At 37.6% G+C, this 25,332-nt stretch overlaps 1 protein-coding gene across 6 annotated transcripts in view; it reads right to left on the reverse strand.

Moving 5' to 3' along the window:
* The window catches only part of AP3B1 (adaptor related protein complex 3 subunit beta 1), a 276,078-nt gene that overhangs the window by 249,174 nt on the left and 1,572 nt on the right, over positions 1–25,332 (reverse strand). The window contains exon 1 of one of the 6 annotated variants that reach the window (XM_060143163.1): positions 8,699–8,791. The exons of the other annotated variants lie outside the window; for them this stretch is intronic. The gene's annotated coding sequence lies outside the window, so the exon portion shown is untranslated. Of the gene's footprint in view, positions 1–8,698; positions 8,792–25,332 lie in introns of those variants that run through there. 6 annotated transcript variants of the gene reach the window in all.

Genomic DNA, 25,332 nt, shown 5'->3' on the forward strand with positions numbered 1-25,332 from the left:
TGTAGCTTGTAAGATACTTAGTCTGCCACAGAAAACGACTATAAAAGCTGGAAAAAAAATAAAGTAATTTTCTCAAGGCACCGGAGATCAACCCATGCAGGCAGAACTTAAGGGGCCAAGATCCTGGAAAGAAAAGAAGCACACAAAGTGCACTTTTTATTCACATCAGCTTTTTTCCCTGACTGCATTTCCCCAACTGCTATCTGGGAGAATAGAACCCAAGGAGAAATGACAGTTTTAAAAGACTGAGGACACAAATGTTAAAGTTTGGGGCCACCAAAGGCAATGGAACTTGAAGGGCGAAATTACAGAGGAGGGAATCAATGAAAAGGTACACAAAAATCTGTGTACAAACTCCCTTCAAGTAGTTGACTACATTTTCACAGGGCAAGATTCTGGGAAACCCAGCAGAAAACAACAGCAGCTGGGAGATTAAATACCTGAGCCGAGATTTCAGGAAACACACATTGCTGGGAAGAGAAGTTGGAAATCAAGTCTCCCAGGTAGAGAGGCGCTGATAAATACCCTGGCCTTTCAGTTAAGACCACAGAAGGGCCACAACTGAAAAGTAAGGATATTCCCTAGGAGTATAAGAAAAACTGAAAGAGACAAGACCTTTAAAAGCCTAAAACTGAGCTTAAACAGGATCAAAGTGATCTGCTAGAACTCTATCTACCTATCAGAAAAAAAACACAACTCTCTTTGGAAGAAGACAGCATCTAGAGACTCGTCAGTTTTCTTATCTTAATTGTCTAGCATCTGATCAAAACTTAAGAGACATGCTAAAAACAGGACCAAATGACAAGAGAGATAAGGAGGGAGGGAGGGAGGGAGGAGGGGAGGAAGGAAGGAAGGAAGAAAGGAAGGAAGGAAGGAAAGAAGGAGAGAAGGAGAGAAGGGAGAGAAAGAGAACAAAAGGAATAGAAACAGATCCATGGGTAATTCAGATACTACAGTTATCAGATAGGGACTTTAAAATAACTACAATTAATATGGTCAGGAAAATACAGGAAAAGATGGACAAAAGAGACAAAATGATAAAGAATGTCATTAAAGTAGGAGAATCTATACAAAATAATCAAATGAATATTCAGAAATGAAAAGTACAGTTTATGAAATTAGAACTCATTAGATAGGTTTAACAGCAGACTAGAAATAGCAGAAGATAGGACTATTGAATGTGAAGGCAGGTCAAGAGAAATTATACAATTTGAAGCACCAAGAAATAAAAGAATGGAAAACACCAAACAGCACATCAGAGACACGTTGAATATGGTCAAAATATCTAACATACTTTAAATTAGAGTCCTAAAAAAGAGAGGGGAGAGAGAAAGAAGGGGACAAAAGCAACATTTCAAAAGTTAATGGCTAAGGGCTTCCCTGGTTGCACAGTAGTTAAGAATCCACCTGCCAATGCAGGGGACACGGGTTCGAGCCCTGGTCCAGGATAATCCCACATACCATGGAGCAACTAAGCCCATGTGCCACAACTACTGAACGTATGCTCTAGAGCCCGCAAGTCACAATTACTGAGCCCACGTGCCACAACTACTGAAGCCCGCGCACCTACAGCCTGTGCTCCTCAACAAGAGAAGCCACCGCAATGAGAAGCCCGTGCACCACTATGAAGAGTAGCCCCCACTCGCCGCAACTAGAGAAGGCCTGTGAACAGCAACGAAGACCCAATGCAGCCAAAAATAAATAAGTAAATAAATAAATTTATATTAAAAAAAATTAACAGCTAAGAGTTTTTCCAAACTTATGAAAGATGTAAACCCACATATTTTAAAATCTTAAGAAAACAGGAAAAACATAAAGAAAACTACACGAGGCCTAGCATAGCCAAACTGCTGAAAATCAAAAGACAATGAGAAAAACCTTAAAAGCATGTAAGAAGAAAACACATTTCCTTAAGGAAAGGGTCAAGAAACCTTTTTAGTAAAGGGCCAGATAGTAAATATTTTAGGCATTACAAGAGGCCATACCGTCTCTTATGATTGCAGAGTAAAATCAGCTATGTACAATACATAAATAAATGGGTACGGCTGTGTTCCAATAAAACTTTATTTATACAAATGGGCAGACCATAGTTTGCTAATTCCTGTTTTAAAAGGACCAACAATAATACTGAAAGTCAACTTTTCAACAGACTTTATAGAGGGCAGAAGACAATGAAATGACATCTTTTAAAAGCTGAAAGAAAAAAGGCCAATATATAACTCTATACCCACTGAAAATACCCTTCAAAACTGAAGGTGAAAAAAGTGGTTTCCAGACCAATAATTGCTGAGGATCTGCTGCCAGGACATAAAAGGATATGATTTCAAAAGGAAGATAAAATAATTTGAAATTTATATGCAATTTGTATGTATTCTAAATTTATAGTTTCCATCTATAAAGCAAAACTTGATAAAACTAATAGAAAAAAAAACATGTAACCACAATCATGATTTGCAATTTTAACATACCTCACTTAGACAGAACAAGCAGGTAAAAAATTCAATAACGATGCAGAAAATCTGAACACAAATAACCAACTTAACCTGACATACACAGAACTATATCCAACAACTGCAGAATAAACATTCTTTTCGAGTACACACAGAACATTTACCAAAATAGACTATATGCTGGATAAGATCTTAAATTTCAAAGGTCTAAAATCATATAAGGTATGTAGAATCTAACTAAAAATCACTAACAGAAAATTAACTAGAAAATGCTCAGATGTCTGGAAAGATAAGCAACACACTTCAAGTGACCTATGGACCAAAGAAGAAATCATCAGGGAAATTAGAAAATATTTTGAACTGACTAATAAAACTGCAACATTTCACAACTCATGAGATATGGCAAAAGCAGTACTTAACGTAAATTTATATTTCTAAATGCAATATAAAAGAAGAAAGATTGAAAATCAATATTCTAAGCTTCCATTTCAGGAAACTAGAAAAAGAAGAGCAAATTAAACTCAAAGAACAAGTAAATAAATAAAGGATAAGAGGAGAATTCAATACAATAGAAAGCAAACTACAATAGAGAAAAATCAGCAAAACTAAAGGTTGGTATCTTTCAAATAGGTTGTTATGAAGACTTAATGAGATGACTGTAAAGCACTTATCACTGGGCCTACCTAGCACATTCATTTATTCAGTATCTACTAGGTTCCATGAACTGTTCTAAGTACTGGGACTTACATTCTAAGTGAGAATGCAGTGGGGTGGGGCAGAGGCGACAGGGAATGACAAATGAGTGAAGAAGGAAGGAAGAGGGAGGGAAGGAGGGAAGAGAGAGGGAAAGGGAAGGAAAACAAAGATAGAAAGACAAAATAAGTACTATCCAAATAATTAAAATAGGGTAACACAATAAAGTAATTCTGGGCAATCACAAAACACTTCTATGGGTAACGGTGATCAATTAAGCTGAGATCTCAAATGACAAGGAGACAATCACAGGAATTTTGCAAAGATACTATGGCAGGAATAAACATGGATATATAAAGACCCAAAAGAAGGTGTACAAAGTGTCTATAAATGTAGACTATGGATGTTTTCTCAAGTACACTAAACACACAATAAATATTAGTTGACAGAATAAATGAACACAGGCTATATGCTAATCGTGTTCCTTAGAGGGATACAGAAAAACTCTTAAAGTTTCACTGGATTCTCATTGGTCATGGGCCCCAATAAAGATTAAAAACTAGGCATACATCTTCCATGTATGCATACCATCTGTGCATGTTTTAAAAACCATAATGCTACACATATATCACAGGAAATCTCCATATTTGTCAAACCCTTTACCAAAACCCTCAGCTACTTATCCTGTTGGCAGCCAACAGGAAGTACATACTACTTTTGCTCAGGATATAAGGAATACCTTCTAGAATGTGACTACTCATCCTTAAAGTTTTAAAAGAAATGTCACAGAGCCACTCGATTTATAGATGCTGAGACAAAATACTGCTTTGAACAGGCAAATGTTCTTTTTCACTTTTAAGAGCACCATAAACCAAAGATGCCACTTTCGGTAAAAGATTAAAAGATTGGGGGAGTCTCAAAAGCCATTAAAAATTGATAAATATAGGGCTTCCCTGGTGGCACAGTGGTTGAGAGTCTGCCTGCCGATGCAGGGGACACGGGTTCATGCCCCGGTCCGAGAAGATCCCACATGCCGCGGAGCGGCAAGGCACGTGAGCCATGGCCGCTAAGCCTGCGCATCCGGAGCCTGTGCTCCGCAACGGGAGAGGCCACAGCAGTGAGAGGCCCGCATACCGCAAAAAATATATATGTAAACACAGAAAATTTTTTAAATTTGCACTAAAACTAACTGCTATAAACTAAGTCAAAAAACAGGTAAAATGAATTTGGGATTCATCTCATAGGAGGGCTAATTTCCTTAAAATACACAGGGCCCTTAACTAATCAATAAGAGCTGATCCAATAGGGAAATGGCCAAAGGACATTTGAAAGTATTTCACTGAAAGAATAAACCAATAAATATGAGAGGTGGGACTTAATGCACTGACAATTATAAAGACTCAGTGTAATAACATCTTGCACCTATAAGACTGGCAAATATTATGAAATTTGATGGTACCCAATATTGGCAAAGGTGTAAGGAAAACAGACTTTACTGTTAGTGGAGGGAGAAAACCTCCACTAAATTACCTTACCTATCTCTAAGGTAATTTAATAAGATCTATCCTAATTAAAAATGCAATAAACTTTGACCAACAACTCTATCTGTAGGAATCTTTCCTACAAATAAATTCATACAAATACGCAAAAATTTATGTTGCAGTATTTCTTATACTCAATAAAAAGTGAAATCAATCAATCAAATACTCTTCAAAAAGAGAACTAAATAAATAAAAGTAATACTGGGAAATATTACACAGTAGTTAAAAAGACTGAAATAGTTTCATATGCTGATATGGACAGGCCTCCAAGATATGTTAAAGGAAAAGCAAAATACATAGAGAATAGGATATGTATTATCATTTAGTTTAAAAAATTTTTTCTAGAAGGATACACAAGAACTTTTTCATTGTGGTTATCATGGGGGTATAGGAATGGGGGATTTAAACACTTTCTCTATTACTAACTAGCCACTAACATGCCTTACATTTATGACATATAATTAACTTATTTAGCCACCTGATAGTGGTATTGCTCTCTAAACACAACTTTTAAGTATACCACCACAGAATTAGGGAACAGCAGAACAAGGAATTAAACTTGAGTCTTGTTTTCAAACCAACATTCTTCCCATTTATAACATTGCTAGGAACTTCTAAAGTTGAGTATATTAAGAAAATATTTCAACTTCCAAAAAACAAAAGTCCAGGACCAGATGGCCTCACAGGTGAATTCTATCAAATATTTAGAGAAGAGCTAACACCCATCCCTCTCAAACTCTTACAAAAATTGCAGAGGAAGGAATACTCCCAAACTCATTCTATGAGGCCACCAACACCCTGATACCCAAACCAGACAAAGACACTACGAAAAAAAGAAAATTACAGACCAGTATCACTGATGAATATAGATGCAAAAATCCTCAACAAAATACTAGCAATCAGAATCCAACAATACATTAAAAGGATAATACACCATGATCAAATGGGATTTATCCCAGGGATGGATGCAAGGATTCTTCAATATACGCAAATCAATCAATGTGACACACCATATTAACAAATTGAAGAATAAAAACCATATGATCATCTCAATAAAGGCAGAAAAAGCTTTTGACAAAATTCAACACCCATTTATGATAAAAACTCTCCAGAAAGTGGGCATAGAGGGAAACTACCTCAACATAATAAAGGCCATATACAACAAACCCACAGCAAACATCATTCTCAATGGTGAAAAACTGAAAGCACTTCCTCTAAGATCAGGAAAAAGACAAGGATGTCCATTCTCGCCACTATTATTCAACAGAGTTTTGGAAGTCCTAGCCACAGCAATCAGAGAAGAAAAAGAAATAAAAGGAATACAAATTGGAAAAGAAGAAGTAAAACTGTCACTGTTTGCAGATGACATGATACTTTACATAGAGAATCCTAAAGATGCCACCAGAAAACTACTAGAGCTAATCAATGAATTTGGTAAAGTTGCAGGATACAAAATTAATGCACAGAAATCTCTTGCATTCCTATACGCTAATGATGAAAAATCTGAAAGAGAAATTAAGGAAACACTCCCATTTACCACTGCAACAAAAAGAAATAAAATACCTAGGAATAAACCTACCTAAGGAGACAAAAGACCTGTATGCAGAAAACTATAAGATGCTGATGAAAGAAATTAAAGATGATACAAACAGATGGAGAGACATACCATGGAGACATACCATGGTTTTGGATTGGAAGAATCAATATTGTGAAAATGACTCTACTACCCAAAGCAATCTACAGATTCAATGCAATCCCTATCAAGTTACCAGTGGCATTTTTTACAGAACTAGAACAAAAAAATCTTAAAATTTGTATGGAGACACAAAAGACCCCAAATAGCCAAAGCATTCTTGAGGGAAAAAAGTGGAGCTGGAGGAATCAGACTCTCTGACTTCAGACTATACTACAAAGCTACAGTAATCAAGACAATATGGTACTGGCACAAAAACAGAAAGATCAATGGAACAGGTTAGAAAGCCCAGAGATAAACCCATGCACCTATGGTCAACTAATCTATGACAAAGGAGGCAAGGATATACAGTGGAGAAGGGACAGCTTCTTCAATAAGTGGTGCTGGGAAAACTGGGCAGCTACATGTAAAAGAATGAAATTAGATCACTCCCTAACACCATACACAAAAATAAACTCAAAATGGATTAAAGACCTAAATGTAAGACTAGACACTATAAAACTCTTAGAGGAAAACATAGGAAGAAAACCCTTTGATATAAATCACAGCAACATCTTTTTTGATCCACCTCCCAGAGTAATGGAAATAAAAACAAAAATAAACAAATGGGACCTAATGAAACTTAAAAGCTTTTGCACAGCAAAGGAAACTACAAACAAGATGAAAAGACAACCCTCAGAATGAGAGAAAATATTTGCAAATGAAGCAACTGACAAAGGATTAATCTCCAAAATATATAAACAGCTCATGCAGCTCAATACTGAAAAACAAACAACCCAATAAAAAAATGGGCAGAAGACCTAAATAGACATTTCTCCAAAGAAGACATACAGATGACCATAAAGCACATGAAAAGCTGCTCAACATCACTAATTATTAGAGAAATGCAAATCAAAACTACAATGAGGTATCACCTCACACCAGTTAGAATGGACATCATCAGAAAATCTACAAACAACAAATGCTGGAGAGGGTGTGGAGGAAAGGGAACCCTCTTGCACTGTTGGTGGGAATGTAAATTGATACAGCCACCATGGAGAACAGTATGGCCGTTCTTTAAAAAACTAAAAATAGAATTACCATACAGCCCAGCAATCCCATTACTGGGCATATACACAGAGAAAACCATAATTCAAAAAGATACATTCACCCCAATGTTCACTGCAGCACTATTTACAATAACCAGGTCATGGAAGCAACCTAAATGTCCATCGACAGACGAATGGATAAAGAAGATGTGGTACATATATACAATGGAATATTACTCAGCCATAAAAAGGAACGAAATTGGGTCATTTGTAGAGACGTGGATGGACCTAGAGACTGTCATACAGAGTGAAGTAAGTCAGAAAGAGAAAAACAAATATCGTATGTTAACACATACATGTGGAACCTAGAAAAATGGTACAGATGAACCAGTTTGCAGGGCATCTGCAGAAATAGACACACAGATGTAGAGAACAAATGTATAGACACCAAGAGGGGAAAGTGGCGGGGGTGGTGGTGGTGGTGGGATGAATAGGGAGATTGTGATTGATAGGTATACACTAATATGTATAAAATAGATAACTAATAATAACCTGCTGTATAAAAAATAAAATAAAATTGAAAATTTCAAAAAAAACATTTCAAGAACTGTAAAATAATATTAGTATAAAATCCGTAGCCTAAGGCGCTACAACACTTCCTCCCTAATCTATAATCAACCACAAGAAAACTGCTGCATTCTTTTTTCTCTTAAATTCAAAATTTTTATGAAAAGACAACTGATCACTGGAACCATAATAAACACTAATTCTAACTATTCTCAGTAGTAGTCTAAAACATCTGTGATACACTTCTGTTTAAGTCAAAATAAATTTTATTTTCACTGACATTACTTTGACTATATTTGGTTAACATTATCTCATGTAGATTCATCAGTTCAAAATTAATTAGTATTACAGAATAGTGTATTCCATCCAAACAATTCATCTTTGTTGGCTCACATGCCTCACTGCTACTGGCATGCCACTGTAATAATGGGCATGGTGCCACAGTAACAGATGGGCATAAATACAGACATGCCAAAGAATCAGTGTGTGCATCAAGTTTGAGTATTAGTATTAGATTTTCCTCCAAGAAATTCATAAATTATAGTAGAATAATATAAGTTTTCTACTTCTATGTTAATACGATATGCCAACTCAAAGCCAGATTAATTTCTAAATCCTTAAAAAAAAAAAAAACTTTCCAAGGCCACAGAAGGCAAGTTTTCCATCTGATGAGTTTGGATCAGCCTTTTGTATAGGGAATTGAGGAAACCAATATGCAATCTCTACCTCAGATCAGCTTTGTCCCTGAAGCACTTCAAAATCTCAGTAAAAAATTCCGTTTTTAAGAAGTCACTTGGCACTGTTACAAGATGAAAAAGTTCTGGGGATCTGTTGGACAACAATGTGAATATAGTTAACACTAATGAACAGTACACTTAAAAATGGTTAAGATGGTAAATTTTTATGTTACATATGTTTTTTTATCACAATTAAAAAGTCACATGACCCTGTCAAGTTTCCTGATGAAGGTAATGTAGGCCTAGAAACAGAGAAAAGGTCCTACAATGTCCTACTTGACAGGAAAAAAAAATCTAAAAATGCAAATCACTGAAGTTTACATGATTATTTAAATTTTGCCATCCGTTGAACAACTATTGTCATTTTCGAAAGATTAATTTATTTCCACATATGGTTTTAAATTTTTGAAATATAAAACATACGATATTGACCAGATTATACTGAATATTTTTATAATTTTTACATTAATGAAAAGTTTTAAAATACTAAGAATGCTAAAGAAGGGGAAAAAAATCAGTCGTGGTCACTATTATCCAAAATCATTTGTTAAGTATTGTACAAGGTTCCAGGAAAGATGGCTGTGTGTGTGTGTGTGTGTGTGTGTGTGTGTGTGTGTGTGTGTGTGTGTGTGTGTGTGTGTGTGTGTGTGTGTGTGTGTGTGTGCGCGCGCGCGCGCAAAGAAAAACTATCTCCTTCCAGGAATTTAACCACATTTTCTCTTAAAGAAATGTTCAAGCATCCAATCACCTTGGGAAAACCAATCTGTTGTTTTATACTTGTTGATATTGACAGATAGGCAGAAACTACAAGAACTATGAATTTTTAACTTTATTTAATTTACTTTTAATTAACCCTAGCATTTCTACAACATGTAATGTTAAATATAAGGCATCTGTTTTTATTTTATTGAAGTACATAAGAAGTGTTTGTAAATTTCTCACTGCCCCTGAAGGCTATGAGCTCAGATATTCAGAACAGTGTTCCAGACTTCTGGATATAAAGACCTAGGTAAAATTTCAACAAAAATTCTGGGTAATGACCTAGGGTGGCCCACTTTTTTGTCTGCCAAATAAAAATATAACAAAAACTACCCTCCTCATAAAATAAAGTAGAAAGGATGTTTGCAGTAGCCATTTGTATTCCTTTTGTTATCTGACTGCTCACATTATTCTGGGCCAATATTACAGTGACCTTTTCAGTAATCACAAACATATCTCAAGAAGAAATTTTTCACAGAATTTGATTAAATCTAATGAAAAGTGCAATTCCTTAGTAACAGACAACTATGTATATTGCTCCCTCACATTCTCAAATATACATTCTCAAATACATAATAGCCCTTATCTCCTCCCCCTGAAAGCCAAAGTTCTTGGAAAAGTGCTCCTCCTTTACTCACTTCTCTCCCACCTGTCAATCCTCTGCAATGTGATGTTCCCTAACACTGTTGTTACTACCACGATCACCAACCTTATCAGTAAACCCAAGAAACACTACCTCTGACTTTAGTTTACTGGGCTACTCACCAGCAGCTGGCACTGCTGACCACTTAACTCCTTCCTGAAACCCTCTCTTCCTTCCATTTCTGTTAAAGCAAAACATATGTAAGTCCCTCTTCTTTTAGGAAAACTGTACTCCTTCTCTAAGAATAGACAACTTTAAAGCAACAGGATACCTATCAGCAAGACTGATGGCTAAGCAAAAAGTTTAAAACAAATATATATTTTTTCATTTATACTATCTATAATCATTATTCCCAAATCCTTGATAACCACACAGAAGAAGTGGCCTAGTGCTTATTAACTTCATTTATTTTTATGTAGTACACATTAAAGATACTATATGATTTTGTATTTTCAAGTACTTGTGAAATATAATTCAGAAAAACAATAATGTCAAATTTAACGATAATTTGAAAATTAAAAACATAAAGCAATGGTTAATGTGAAAATTAACAATGATTCTAAACTTTTAAGTTGAGAAAGGACATTAAAAACAAAACTTTTAAAAAGCTCAAATGATCTTAATGGTGCCAAAATAGTATTAATAATAATTGTGCTTATTATGTATCAGGCACTGTTAACTGTTTACATATGTTAAATCTTTTAATCCTCACAATATTTCGGTGAGTGCAAGTACTATTATCATCCTCATCTCCATTTTTCTGATAAGGAAAACCAAGTGCATAGAGTGATAAAGTAACCTGCCCAAGTGCCACTTATTAACTCTGTAACAAGTTTTCATACCCAGGCAGAGTAGCTCCAGAGTGGGTGTGCTTAAGCATTATGCCATACTGCCTCAGCAAACCACAATAAACAACTTTATCTGCCATCTTCCTCCTACAAAAGTAGGAAGTGGGTCTGATCCTTTTCCTAAATCTTAAGCACAATGCAAAAGCTGTTTGTATAATGAACTTCAAGCATTTCCCCAAACTTCATTCTCTCTTCTTGGTCTTTTAAGTGAGGTTCAATTCTCCCACTCCCTTCAATGTTAACTTAGTACAAAGAATCCTCCTTGGCCTTCTCCTCACATATCACACAACTTCCCCTCAATGGCTTCCAAAATCATCTATCAATTGATGACTCCCAAATCTGTATCTCCAACTTAGGTATCTCCTGAGTACCACACCCATGTATCTAATGGCTTAATGGACACCCAACTATCAAACTCAACAGGTCCAAAACAGAGCTCAACACTTTCTTTCCTCACTCCAAACTTGCTCGGTCTCCTGGGTTTCCAATATCACAGAATACTTCCACCATTCACATAGCTGACCATTCCAAACACTTAGGTGCAGCCAGAGTGATCTTTCTAAAATATAAATCTCACCACATTGTACCTCTACTTAAAATCCTTCGGTAGCTTCTTACTGTGCAAACCTTTATGATAAGTTCAAATTTATGAGCATGGTATACAAGACCTTTCATAATATGGACCCTGACTATCAACCATCTTTCACGTGTCCCAATTTCCCTCCAACTCTGTGCTCCAGCCATACTGAACTTTTCCTATTCTTTAAATAAGCCCTAAATCCTTGCCTCTAAACCAGCAGTGTCCAATAGAATGCTCTATGATGACAGAAAGAAATATTCTTTATCCACATTATCCAATATGTTAACTGCTAGCTACACTGAGCACATAAAAATGTGGCTAGTGTGACTCAGAAACTAAAACTATTTCAATCAGTTTAAATTTAAATAGTTACCTTTGGCTGGTATCTACGGTATTGAACAACACAGCTCTAAACCAAGGTATACGCTATTCCCTCTGCCTCATGTGTATACAGGTATGTGTGGAAAGCCCTGGTCAGTGCTAACATGTAACATCGTTAGTATTGACTCTTCTGTTAGGTTATTCCCTTTGTTCTTGTAGTTAGTAATTAATAAGGTCCCACTCTAAACAAGACACTATTTAAAACAAGACACTATTTTCTAATAGTTTAGTGGTTCTTCCAAGATAGTGGCTTAATTACAATTTGCCCCTAAAAGGACTATCACTTTAAGAAATGAACAGACTCCACATATTAGTAAGTGAAAAAAGCAAATTACAATATTACACTAAAAAAGTATATAGCTTTGCTTTAAAAATACACAGTATATAGGCAAAAAAGACTGGAAGACCTGTATCTTTTTAACTGATTCTCTATGGGTATTAAAATTAGGGTTATTTAACTAATCTGTATTTGCTAAATTTTCTATAAGGAAAGAGGGACATCAGTCCAGTGATTATCTTCTCCCTGTTGCATCATCAATTTATTCCTTCCTCTTCATAAACTAACGTTCCCTTCCAGATACCATTCCGTTTCTTTGCTCCCCTATACAGTAATACATACTAACTACAACTCTCCTTTCTCTTTTTTTTTTCTTAAGATTTAATTTTATTTATTTTTGGCTGCACTGGGTCTTCATTGCTGTGCCTGGGCTTTCTCTAGTTGCGGTGCGTGGGCTTCTCCTTGCGGTGGCTTCTCTCGTTGCGGAGCACGGGCTCTAGGCGCACAGGTTTCAGTAGTTGTGGCACCCGGGCTCTAGAGCGCAGGCTCAGTAATTGTGGCGCACGGCCTTAGTTGCTCTGCGGCATGTAGGATCTTCCTGGTTTAGGGATCAAACCCACGTCCCCTGCATTGGCAGGCGGATTCCTATCTACTGCACCACCAGGGAAGTCCCTCTCCTTTCTCTCTTGAACCCACTCCAGTCAGGCTTTCAGCCCCACCACTGCACCTAACCTGCTTGTCAGGGTCACCAAAGACCTCCAAAGTGACAAATTCCAAAGCCACTTGTCAGTACTGTAATCACCTTACTTGACCCTATCTGACAGAAACGCTCCAGGAATGCCCCAGAGATTAGTACTCTGACCTCTTCACTTTCTACATTCACTCCCTTGATGTCTCACCCAATCAGGGTACTTAATACCCTCTATAACCCTATGGCTCCCAAACTTATATCTCTAGCCTGACTCCTCCCTAAGCTCCAGACTCATATATCCAACTGCCTATTTAATATCTCCTCTTGGATGCCTAATAGGTATCTCAAACTTAACATGCTCAAGCTCTTGAACCTCTTCCCCCTTTAAAAAAATTCCTCTTTACACAATCTTCTTCATTTTGATAACAATTCCAAACTTCCAGCTGTTTAGGCAAAAAAACCTTGTGTCATCTTTGGAATCTTTTTCCCTCACACACCACATCTAAACCATCAGTAAATCTCATTGGCTCTACTTTCAAAATATATCCAGAATCCAACCACTGCTCTCCACTACCACCAGTCTGATTTAGTCATCCCCTTCTCTTGCCTGGGTTACTGTGGTGGTCTCCTTGCTGGTCTCCCTGCCTCAAATCTGCAGTCTATTCCTAGTTCAGGAGACAAAGTGATTTAAAAACGTAAGATGGATCATCTCACTCCTCTGTTCAAAACCCTCCAATGGCTTCCCTTCTCACACAGAGTAAAATCCAAGTCCTTAAAATGATTTACAAAGCCCTACACAATCTGGCCCTTACCTCTCTGACCTCCTCATCTGCTAAGTCCCCCCTCTTTCCTTCATTCACTCTATCCAGACACACTGACCTCTTTGTTGATGCTCACAGGTCAGAAACACTCCTGCCTCAGGGCCTGAGCACATGTAATTCCTCTTGACTGAATACTTCTCCCCAGACATCTGCATGTCACTCCCTCAGGCACTCCAGGTAGTACTGTCAAGGATCTTTTCCTGACCCTGCTATTTCAAACTCAACCCAACCTCCACCTTAACTCTCTATCCTCTTTCCCTGCCTTACTTTTCTCTACAGCGCTCCTTGTCATCAAATGACCAACCATCTATTTACTTGTTTATTACCTATCTTCTTCCAGTTGGAATATATGCTCCATGAAAGCAGGCATTTTGTCCACTGACTGATTAATCCCCAGCATCAAGAACAGTACCTAGCATAAGAAGGCACTTGTACTTGTTAAATCAGTAAGTTACTTCTATATTTTTTTAGTTATAGAAATAAAATTATAAATGAATAAACAGGTCCCAAGTATCCTACAGACCATAAACTTTTTGAAAACATAAATATATCTGGCACACCACAAGCACTTAATAGTTACTGACTGACTTCTAAATGCCCATTCTGCTCAAAACCTTCCAATGGCTTCTCTTTACACTCATAGTAAAATCCAAAGTCCTTACAAGGCCCTACACAATCTGGCACCGGACCTTCCACTCTACACCTTACCTCTCTGCCCCCATAGTACTAAATTCCCCCCTCATTCTTCATGACCACATCCTTAACCGAGGCTTAAGAAACTTTAACCCATTTCTAGAGTAAAGCTGGGTGATGTGTAGCTCTGCCAACCCATGATATTGGGACCAGCCTTATTCATAAGTCTCTCGCTTATCCAGCTGCCATGTTAACTCACTCAGCTGCAGGATTAAAGACACTGGCCTTCAGGCTTCCCTGGTGGCGCAGTGGTTGAGAGTCCACCTGCCGATGCAGGGGGCATGGGTTCGTGCCCTGGTCCAGGAAGATCCCACATGCCGCGGAGTGGCTGGGCCCACGAGCCATGGCCGCTAAGCCTGCGTGTGCGGAGCCTGTGCTCCACAACGGGAGAGGCCGCAACAGTGAGAGGCCCGCGTACCGCAAAAAATAAATAAGACACTGGCCTTCTAATTAGGTCAATTCCTATCAGCAGTACAAATAATCAGCCCATCAATAAGCAGATATTGACTATAAATTGTTCACTTTTGTAGATCTATGAACTCTTTCCAGCTGACATGCTAAATAAGTCTTCCTTAAGTACACAAACCAAAGAATGTTATTCATAATAATGTGAAATATAGGAAAATCATTTCCTTCTTGAATATTCTACTCTGGGCTCTTCACTTTAAATTTTGAATTTGGACTGCAGGCAATTAGTTTTTGGCAGTAGTTCATTTATATACACAATTGCAAAACTGTCAAATTATTTCACTATAATACATTTGTCATTCCATGAGCATTTGTAACTTTTCTGCAGTAAAAAAGAACATTTCAACTGACCATCTGTCTGATTTTTTTTGTTTTACTCATTCAGTTCTAGTAATGTTACCCTAAATTCTAAATATTTTTAGAAGTAATATCTCACATCTTGGTATTTAATGGTAAGGCCTGAATTTAAGTATTCCATATTTTCTCCTTGGATTTCACAAAACCAGTGATCTTAAAATAACATATCCTATATCAAGGGATGAATATTTTCTTGGTTGAGTGTTTAAGATAAATTGTAAAAGTCAGAAGTGACTCTCCTGGACTTCTCTGGTGGCGCAGTCGTTAAGAATCCGCCTGCCAATGCAGGGGACATAGGTTCGAACTCTGGTCCGGGAAGATCCTACATGCCACGGAGCCCGCGAGCCACTACTACTGAGCCTGCGCTCTAGAGCGTGCGAGCCACAACTGATGAGCCCACATGCTGCAACTACTGAAGCCCACGCACCTAGAGCCCCTGCTCCGCAACAAGAGAAGCCGCTACAATAAGAAGCCGGCGCACCGCAACAAAGAGTAACCTCCGCTCGCCTCAACTAGAGAAAGCCCACATGCAGCAAGACCCAACACAGCCTAAAATAAATAACTTTTTTTTAAAAAAGAAGTGACTGTCCTCCAAGAAGAAATGCAAGCTAAGCAAATAAAATGGAACACTTATAATCTATTGGAAAGTAGGACTCTGCAGTATTTCATCAATTTTTTGTTCAATGTGGTAAAATCTTATTTGATTTCAAGTATGTTTCAAGAATTAAATTACAGGAACCCTACTGCACCACTAAAGTGACAATCCTTAGCCTGTGTAGTCAGCCCTTTGTAGAACTAACAGTCTTACTTACGTGAAGACAAAAACAACTAGTTCCTTCTTTTGTTAACAGCCATCTTGGAACAAATGACATGTACTTAGTGAAAGATCAATAAAACATTGAAATTGGGAGTTTCCTGGCAGTCCAGTGGTTAGGACTTAGCACTTTCACTGCTGTGGTCCAGGTTCAATCCATGATTGGGGAACTATGGTCCCGCAAACCACGCGGTACAGCCAAAATAAAATAAAATAAAACACTGAAATTGCTTATATTTTATATGTCTTTTGTAAATTAAAAAATATATAGGGTCCAATTTCCATATACAGCATGGCAAATACATTGTTTACATCTCCATAACTAGATCTCGTGACCAAAAATTCCAAAAGCTAAGCAGCATTAACAAGATAGAGCACTTACCAAAACTGGAATCAAGGGAATTTAATCTTCAGAAATTGAAGATGACGACAAGGACAAAGGTATGCTATAGAAATCATTAATGGAGTGTATTTTCATACTGGCAAAGCTGGACTCCTGAGCACGAGAGGAAGGAATTCACAACGAGGAGCCTGTGCCTCCTCATAATATGCTAACAACTCAGGACTCCAACATTTTCAGCATCTCAAACTTAAATGTGTTTGACATTTTGAAATTACAGCACGTCCATTTTCTTCAGTAAATCATTGTTTACAAAAATCAAGGCTTATAATAAATACCTTTTGGTAGGTATGAAAAGTTGAGAATTATTACACAATTTAACACTAATTTTATACTTGTATTAGTTCACATTAGCCTTATCTCACCAACTAAATTCTTAAAGGCAAGATAAAGATCTTATAATTATTTATATTTCTACTGAAAACACAGAGGAATTAACTATACTTATGGTATAGTTGATGCCTTTAAGATGATATAAATAAAGTTAAAGATGGTATAAATAAAGATGCCTTTCAAGAATGGTATAGACTTCAAAAATCCTGACTGTAAAATTCATTCAACACTTATGTGACAATTCTAGGTCAATAACCCTAACCACAACAAAAACTCAAGCAATGACATAAAGAAAATGGCTGTTTTGGAACTATATACAATTAACTTCAGGGTAATGCAATAATACATTAATAGGGATACCAGCCTAAACTTTCCTTCTGTATAAGGTCCACGGAATCCAGTCATGCTTTATTTTTTAACTACGCTGGCTAAAGAAACAGTAAATATTAGTAGAATCTGAATCATTCAATTGAGTAAAAGACCTAAAACATTTATTATGCAAAATTATAAGCCAAACACTTTGCTAAGCACCTTCACATAAATTATACCATGTAATATTAGGTGCGTATGTGAAAGAAAGAGTCCTCTATACAATATTTAACAAATATTCAATGAGTCACTACAAAATGAAAATACAGAATGACTTAATGAGATAAAGGTATCAATGAAAATACTAGGAAAAGTAAAAAGTAGAGCAAGCTTTGAACAACTGGAACTATAAAACTGTTATATGAAAAAATTTTTAAATATGGTATAGACCCTAATTAAAATTAAATATTATAAAAAATTAAATATTATAAATAAAAATGGGAAAAAAAAGTTTAAAGCCTAATATGGAGACACAATGACTCTTTAAAGTATGTCTAAAATAATGTGTTATAGAGTGGCCAATATGGTGGAGGAGGAAGATCCTGAGCTCACATCCTCCTACAGACACACCAGTATCACAACTATTTATAGAGCAACTACAGATGAGAATGACCTGAACACTAGCAGAGAAGAGCTCCTACAACTTAAGATATACAGAAAGAACCACAGAAAGATAGGGAGGAAGGGCAGAGCCACAATATAGTCAAGAACCCAAAGCCTCAGATAGAGGACCCCAAAACAGGAGGATAATTACAACTGCAGAGGTTTTCCCCAAGGATCAAGGGCTCTGAGCCCCACATCAGGCTCCCCAGCCCAGGGGTCCTGCACCGAGAAGACAAGGCCCTAGAATGTTTGGCTTTGAAGATGAGTGGGGCTTACTTTGGGGAGAGCCAGAGGACTGTGGGAAATAGAGACTCCACTCATAAAAGGGCACATACTAAATCTCACATGCTCCAGGACCCAGGGCAGAAGCAGTAATCTGAAAGGACCCTGGGTCAGACCAACTTGCTAATCTTGGAAAGCTTCCCAGACAGGCAAGAGGCAACTGGGATGTATCCTGGAGACATAGATGCTGGTGGCAGCCATTTGGGGGAGCTCATTTCCCAAGGATACTGGTGCTGGCAAGCGTCATTTTGGAATTCTCCCTCTAGCTTGTTAGTGCCAGGACCCAGCCCACCCACCAGCCAGTCAGCACCAGTCCTGGTACACTCTAGATCAAGCTAGCTGCGGGGGGGACACTGTCCTACCCATCAGCAGGCCAGCTGCCATAGAAACCCCTGAACCCCCAGCTTCCCTGGGACCCAGCCCTGTCTACCAGAAGGCCCAATACCCAGCCCTACACATCAATGGGCCAGCAAGAGCCCCGGGTACAGCAGCCAGCCAATCCCATCCACCCCACCCACCAGCGGGCCAGCACTAGCTCTGGACCCGGCTTCATCAACCAGCGGGTGGGCACCAGACCTGGGACCACCGAGGCCCTACAGCCAGCTGTGTCAGGACCCAGCCCACTCACCAGCAGTCTAGCACCAGCCCCAGGATGCCCTGGGCCTGGGCCCCACCTACTTACAGGCTGATATCAACCAAGAATTTAAGGTACAATGTAGAAAAGACAGCCTCTTCAACAATGGAGCTGGGAAAACTGGACAGCTGCATGTAAAAGCTGAGATTAGAACATTACCTCATAGCGTATACAAAAATAAACTCAAAATGGATTAAAGACCTAGATGTGAGACCTGAAACCCTAAAACTTCCAGAAGAAAACATAGGCAGAACACTCTTTGACATAAATCATAACGATATTTTTTTGGGTCTGTCTCCTAAGGCAAAAGAAATAAAAGCAAAAATAAATAATGGGATCTAATTAAACTTAAAAGCTTTTGCACAGCAAAGGAAACCATCAACAAAGCAAAGAGACAACCTACAGGATGGGAGAAAATATTTGCAAATGATGTGACAAGGGATTAATATCCAAAATATATAAACAGCTCATACAATTCAGTATCAAAAAACAAAAAACCAAACAACTCAATCAAAAAATGGCAAAGATGGGCTTCCCTGGTGGCGCAGTGGTTGAGAGTCCGCCTGCCGATGCAGGGGACACGGGTTCGTGCCCCGGTCCGGGAAGATCCCACATGCCGCGGAGCGGCTGGGCCCGTGAGCCATGGTCGCTGAGCCTGCGCGTCCGGAGCCTGGGCTCCACAACGGGAGAGGCCACAACAGTGAGAGGCCCGCGTACCGCAAAAAAAAAAAAAAAAAAAAAATGGCAAAGATGTGAAGAAAACGGAACCACTGTACACTGTTGATGGGATTGTAAATTGCAGCAGCCATAAGTGTATGGAGGTTCCTCAAAATATTAAAAATGGAATTATCATATGATCTAGCAATTCCACTCCTGGGTATTTATCCAAAGAAAACAAAACACTAATTTGAAAAGATATATGCAACACAAGTTCATTGCAGCATTATTTACAATAGCCAAGATATGGAAGCAACCTAAGTGTCCACTGACAGATGAATGGATAAAGAAAACATGGTATGTGTATGCAGACACACACACACACACACACACAACAGATTACTCATTTATAAAAAAGAATGAAATCTCGCCATTTTCTACAACATGTAATAACCAGAGAATATTATGCCAAGGGATATAAGTCAGACAGAGAAAGACATATGCAGAATCTAAAAAACAAATGAACAAATATAACTAAACAGAAACAGATCACAGATACAGAGAACAGGTGGTTGCAGGGGAAGGAGGGGATAGGTGTATAAACTTCAGTTACAAAAAGATAAGTCACATGTATGAAATGTACAGTGTGGAGAATACAGTCAATAATTATGTAGTATCTTTGTATGGCAAGAGATAACAGCTAGACTTATTATGGCGATCATTTGGAAATGTATAGAAGTATTGAATCACTATGTTATGTACCAGGAACTAACATAGTGTTATAGGTCAATTATTCACCAAAACAAACAAACTTACAGAAAAAGAGATCAGAATTGTGGTTACCAGAGGCAGGGAGGTTGGGGGGCGGGGGAATTGGATGAAGGTAGTCAAAGGTACAAACTTCCAGTTATAAGTAAGTACTTTATCTTACAACTGGGGATGTACTATAGAACATGATGAATATAACTAACACTGCTATACTTTATATGTGAAAATTTTTAAGCAAATCCTAAGAGTTCTTATCAGAAGGAAAAAAAAATTTTTTGCTATTTCTTTAATGTTGTATCTATATGAGATGACGGATGTTCACTAAACTTACAGTGGTAATCATTTCATGATGTATGTAAGTCAAATCATTATGCTGTACACATTAAACTTATATGCTATATATTATACAGTGCTATATATAATTATATCTCAATAAAACTGGAAGAAATGCAAAAACAAACAAAAATAAACAAAATAATGTGTTACTATTAATAAGGTACTGACAACTGGGGCAGAAAAAGGAAAATCAAAATGAAATCGGTACTGCTGAGAGCTCTCTAAAATGAAGCCAGGAGGCCACTGAGGAAGTATGACTTATGGACGACTCAGCCCGGATGGAATCTGAACTTTGACCACTTACTATCTTAATGTAGGTATCCAGAATATCTGCCCAATGTTCCAGAAACTCAAAATATTTAACCAACCCTTACCCTAAAATAACTCGTGACAGCCTGTTCCTTAAGGACAAATACTTCCTTGCGTCATGGTCAACCATAATTCTTCACAGACAACTTAATAACCTTGTAGCTTTCATCTTTATAAGCCTCTGACTCTCTTCCCCTGTACAATCTCGAACTGCAATTCTTAAGACCCCAAATAAATTATTTTATTTGCAGCCTTCTGCATTTTCTTGGTCGACAGGACTGGTTGACCTTTACTTTTAATAAAGTTAAGTCAGGGCTTCCCTGGTGGCGCAGTGCTTAAGAATCCGCCTGCCAATGCAGGGGACACAGGTTCGAGCCCTGGTCCAGGAAGATCCCACATGCCGCGATGCAACTAAGCCCATGTGCCACAACTACTGAGCCTGCGCTCTAGAGCCCACATGCCACAACTACTGAAGCCCGTGTGCCTAGAGCCTGTGCTCCGCAACAAGAGAAGCCAGCACAGTGAGAAGCCTGTGCACCGCAACGAAGAGTAGCCCCCGCTCGTTGCAACTAGAGGAAGCCAGTGTGCAGCAACGAAGACCCAACACAGCCAAAAATAAATAAACAAATTTTAAAGTTAACTCAAAAACATCCCTATAAGAAGGTTGCTCTCATTCAGATACATTTCTATATGCCCTCTTGAAAGGGAGAAAAAGCAGTGGATGTAAGTTAGATTTGCTGTAATTATATGCAAACTAGAGCCCCATTGTAAAATTCCTAGTGGATTCCACTGAGAAATACTGATATTAAAGGTTAAAGGGTTATATGTAATGTAATTTTCATGGCTGATATCAAGCTGACAATAAATAAAATTTAAGTTAAAAAAGTAAGCTAGGCCTTATCATTTGCAATGCAAATACACTGATATAGTATTGATTATATCATACTACTACATGATGTAGTACAACACAAAAGTATGCAGCTCTTACTTGGGTCTAAATTAGCTCTGTGAATCTAAACAAATGAAAAGTCCACCCCAATTTCAGCAGGGACTAAAACTGCTACCTTGGTTACCTATTCATTGTTAAATCCAATGGCCTCTTTTCAGCCTTCATTCTATTTGCCCTCTCTCTGCAATTCCTAAGATAGTTGACCATTTCCTCTAACCAACTTTCCTCTCAGCTTCCTTTTTTTTTTTTTTAAAACCTTTCTCTGGTTTCCTACCCCTCTGAGCACTCTTTAGCTAGTTCTTCTTCCATTCACACCTTAAATGTTGGTGTTCCCTAGCGATTTGTCTAAACTGCCTTGTCTCCTAACCAGAAAAATTCTCCCTGGGTGATTTCATCCATTCCCATGCTTTAATTACTACCCACAATTCTAAATGCTGATCTATAATCTATATTTCATCTAAATGTGCTTTTTTTTTTTTTTTTTTTTTTTTTTTTTTTGCAACTGTCCTGGTTTCGGTATACTTTGCCTGAAGAACTCCCCCTGTTCTCCACCTGGCAAAAATCTTCCCAGGCTTTATGACCTAAAATATCACCACCTCAGCAAAGCTTTCAACAACTTTTCTAAATAGTGTTAGTTAATATTCTAGTTTAGAAATCATTTTCAACTATACCATCTTATGAAAAACTCACAAAATAGGCAAGTCCTCTCTAGAAATGAGGACACTGAAGTTTGAAGAGATCAAGCAACTTGAACAAGGAAACATTACTACAGGTGGAAAACATCAACTTAAATCCAGGCCTCCTCACTCTAGGTCCAATGCTCTTTCTAATACACTGTGATGTTCTCAAAAGAAAAGAGATTTGGAAATTTAGTAGTTTTACCATTGTTAAAAAAAATTAATTAGTATTGTCTGTTTCCTTCTAGAAATTAATTCCTAGTTAAATGTTTAATCCAGAAATAAAAATATTAAAATTAATTTTTAAATTATACACACACAGCCAAATTGGTTAAGATAAGAGTTTAAGACAAAAGAAAAATAATTGAGGAAAAAACTAAAAGCAATAAAAGTTTACAATAGTCTCAAAGGAAACGATTACAAAAAATTAATTTTTTACATTTTTAAATAACGAAATTGCAAATCTTGACACCAATCATCTAATACACAGGCTTGATTAACCAATAAATGATGTATAAAATCTGCTTTCGTAAAACCATTTAAAGCTCTCTAACCTTAGTTCTATTTAAAAGGAAAGGGAATAAATAAGATTGATAAATAGGATTAAATTCAGAAAACAAAAATCATCAATAATCCTGTGACTAGGAAGTGATTAGGCATCCTTGAGATGGTTAGTGAAGGATCAAAAGGACATAGAGCTTTAGGATAAGCGGCCAAAGAACAGAATAGTGGAAGGAGTTAGAACATCACCACTTTGCAGACACTGTGGTAAAGACTGGTTGAACAGATTCATTGATGGTTGCTAAATATAGGGGATAGTGAATCTGATGAAGAGCAAAACATCTGCATGGTCTCCAACTGTCCCCCCCATAGATAGATTATTGGAAAATAAATAAATAATGGACAACCCTTTACCTGGGAAAATTAACATCATGAAGATGGGCATCCTATGCCTCCCGACACAATAGTCTAAGAAGGTAGTACTGTAGCCTGGGATACATAACATGAATGTATGTAGGAACCAGCAAAGACAAGTTGATTAACATGCTATAAAGTAATTGGCTTGTATTCTTCAAAGTGTCCAGGTAGTGAAAGACAAAGGCTAAGGAACTATTCCAGATTAAAGGAGATTAAAGAGATATGAGAACTAAGTGAAATACATGATCCTGGACTGGATTCTGTACTAGAGAAAAAAATGTTAAAAAAAATTAAAATTATTTGTTGGAACAAATGACAACACGGGGATTATAGACTGTAGATTGTACTGTTAAATTTCCTGAATATAACAGTACTACAGTTGTAAAAGTACTGCAGTTCTTAAATAAAATACACACTGAGGTATGAAGATAGAGAGACATGATGTATACAACCCATTCTCAGATGTATCAGAAGAGATAATAAGATGGAATGTGTGTGTCTGCGTGTGTATGGAGAAAGAAATAAAGCAATGCAGCAAGTTTTTTAAATTGGTGAATGTGTCTCAGGAGTAGTTCTCTGTAGTATTCCTACAACTTTTTTGCAAACCTGAAATGATTTCAAAGTGTTGATAAATCATCGAAAATGAGAGCAGACGTGCGCCACAACTACTGAGCCTGCGCTCTAGAGCTCGCGTGCCACAACTACTGAGCCCGCATGCCACAACTACTGAAGCCCACGCACCTAGAACCCGTGCTCTGCAACAAGAGAAGCCACTGCAATGAGAAGCCTGCGCACCGCAATGAAGAGTAGCCTCCACTCACCGCAACTAGAGAAAGCCCGCGCACAGCAACGAAGACCCAAGGCAGCCAAAAATTAAAAAATAAATAAATTAATTTTTTTAAAAAAAGAAAATGAGAGCAGAGGGGGTAGGCGAAATGGGTGAAGAGAGTCAAAGGCACAAAGTTCCAGTTATAAAATAAGTAAGTCAGGGGGATGTAATGTACAGCATGGTGACTACAGTTAATAATACTGTATTGTTTATTTGACAGCTGCTAAAAAAGTGAATCTTGAAACTCCTCGTCACGGAAAAAAACTGTAACTAAGTGTGGTGACGGATGTTAACTAGACTTCTTGTGGTGATCCTTTTTCAATATATAAAAATACCTACTGAATACCTACCTACGTTGTACACCTGAAACTAATACATTACATGCCAATTATACTTCGATAAAAAAATAAATTAGAGCAGAGGAACAGGGTAAGCTTTAAGTTTTTTATATAAATTTTGTCATTTGGGTTTTAAAAAAGGCAAGAAATATCACCCTTTAATAAATGAGAGAATGCAAGCTCAAGAGAGATTAAGTGACCACTTCCAGAACAGGGGTCTCCTTGTTTCTGTACAACCCCATTAGGTTGCAATTCAATGGCCAAAATGTTTCTAATTCCTGAAAGCCTCAAGGTCATACACTGTCTACAACTACTATTCAAAGTTTTAAACTTTTAATGAGTTGTATGCATTCTCTAATAAAAGCACAATAAACTTCATCAAGCAGCAAGTAGCATATCCAAGTGCTCAAGAGAATGGGCTCCAAGATTAGATTGAGCTCAAATTCAGGCAGTGCAGTGGTTCTAGCTTTGTGATCTTGGGCAAATTAACCACTTGTGCTCCAATTTTCTCACCCGCAAAGTGGGATCAAAGAAGTAGCTTTGGGTTGCTCCTTGATCCTCTGTGACACTTGAGCATCACAGAATAGTTTCCCATAAGCCATACTCACACTCAGCCAAAGGGTTGTTAGGAGGACCAAATGAAATAATAAATGTAAAGTAGCGTGCACAAACACTCTATAAATGTTAGCTATTTTTATTTTAAATCCAACTTGCTCAGGCACCTCAACAGCACTGGTCATAGTCAAAGCCACACATTTTTTTCCAAATCAGGCCCAAATCTGACAAAATAGGAAATGAAAGGCTCTAAAAGAAAAATATCTTAGAAGTTCACAAAACATAAAAGTAAATCAATTGTAAGCATATCACGTGCGAAACAGACCTCTACAGA

Source organism: Lagenorhynchus albirostris, chromosome 3 (genome assembly GCF_949774975.1).
Source record: "Lagenorhynchus albirostris chromosome 3, mLagAlb1.1, whole genome shotgun sequence".
Taxonomy (NCBI): Eukaryota; Metazoa; Chordata; class Mammalia; order Artiodactyla; family Delphinidae; genus Lagenorhynchus; species Lagenorhynchus albirostris.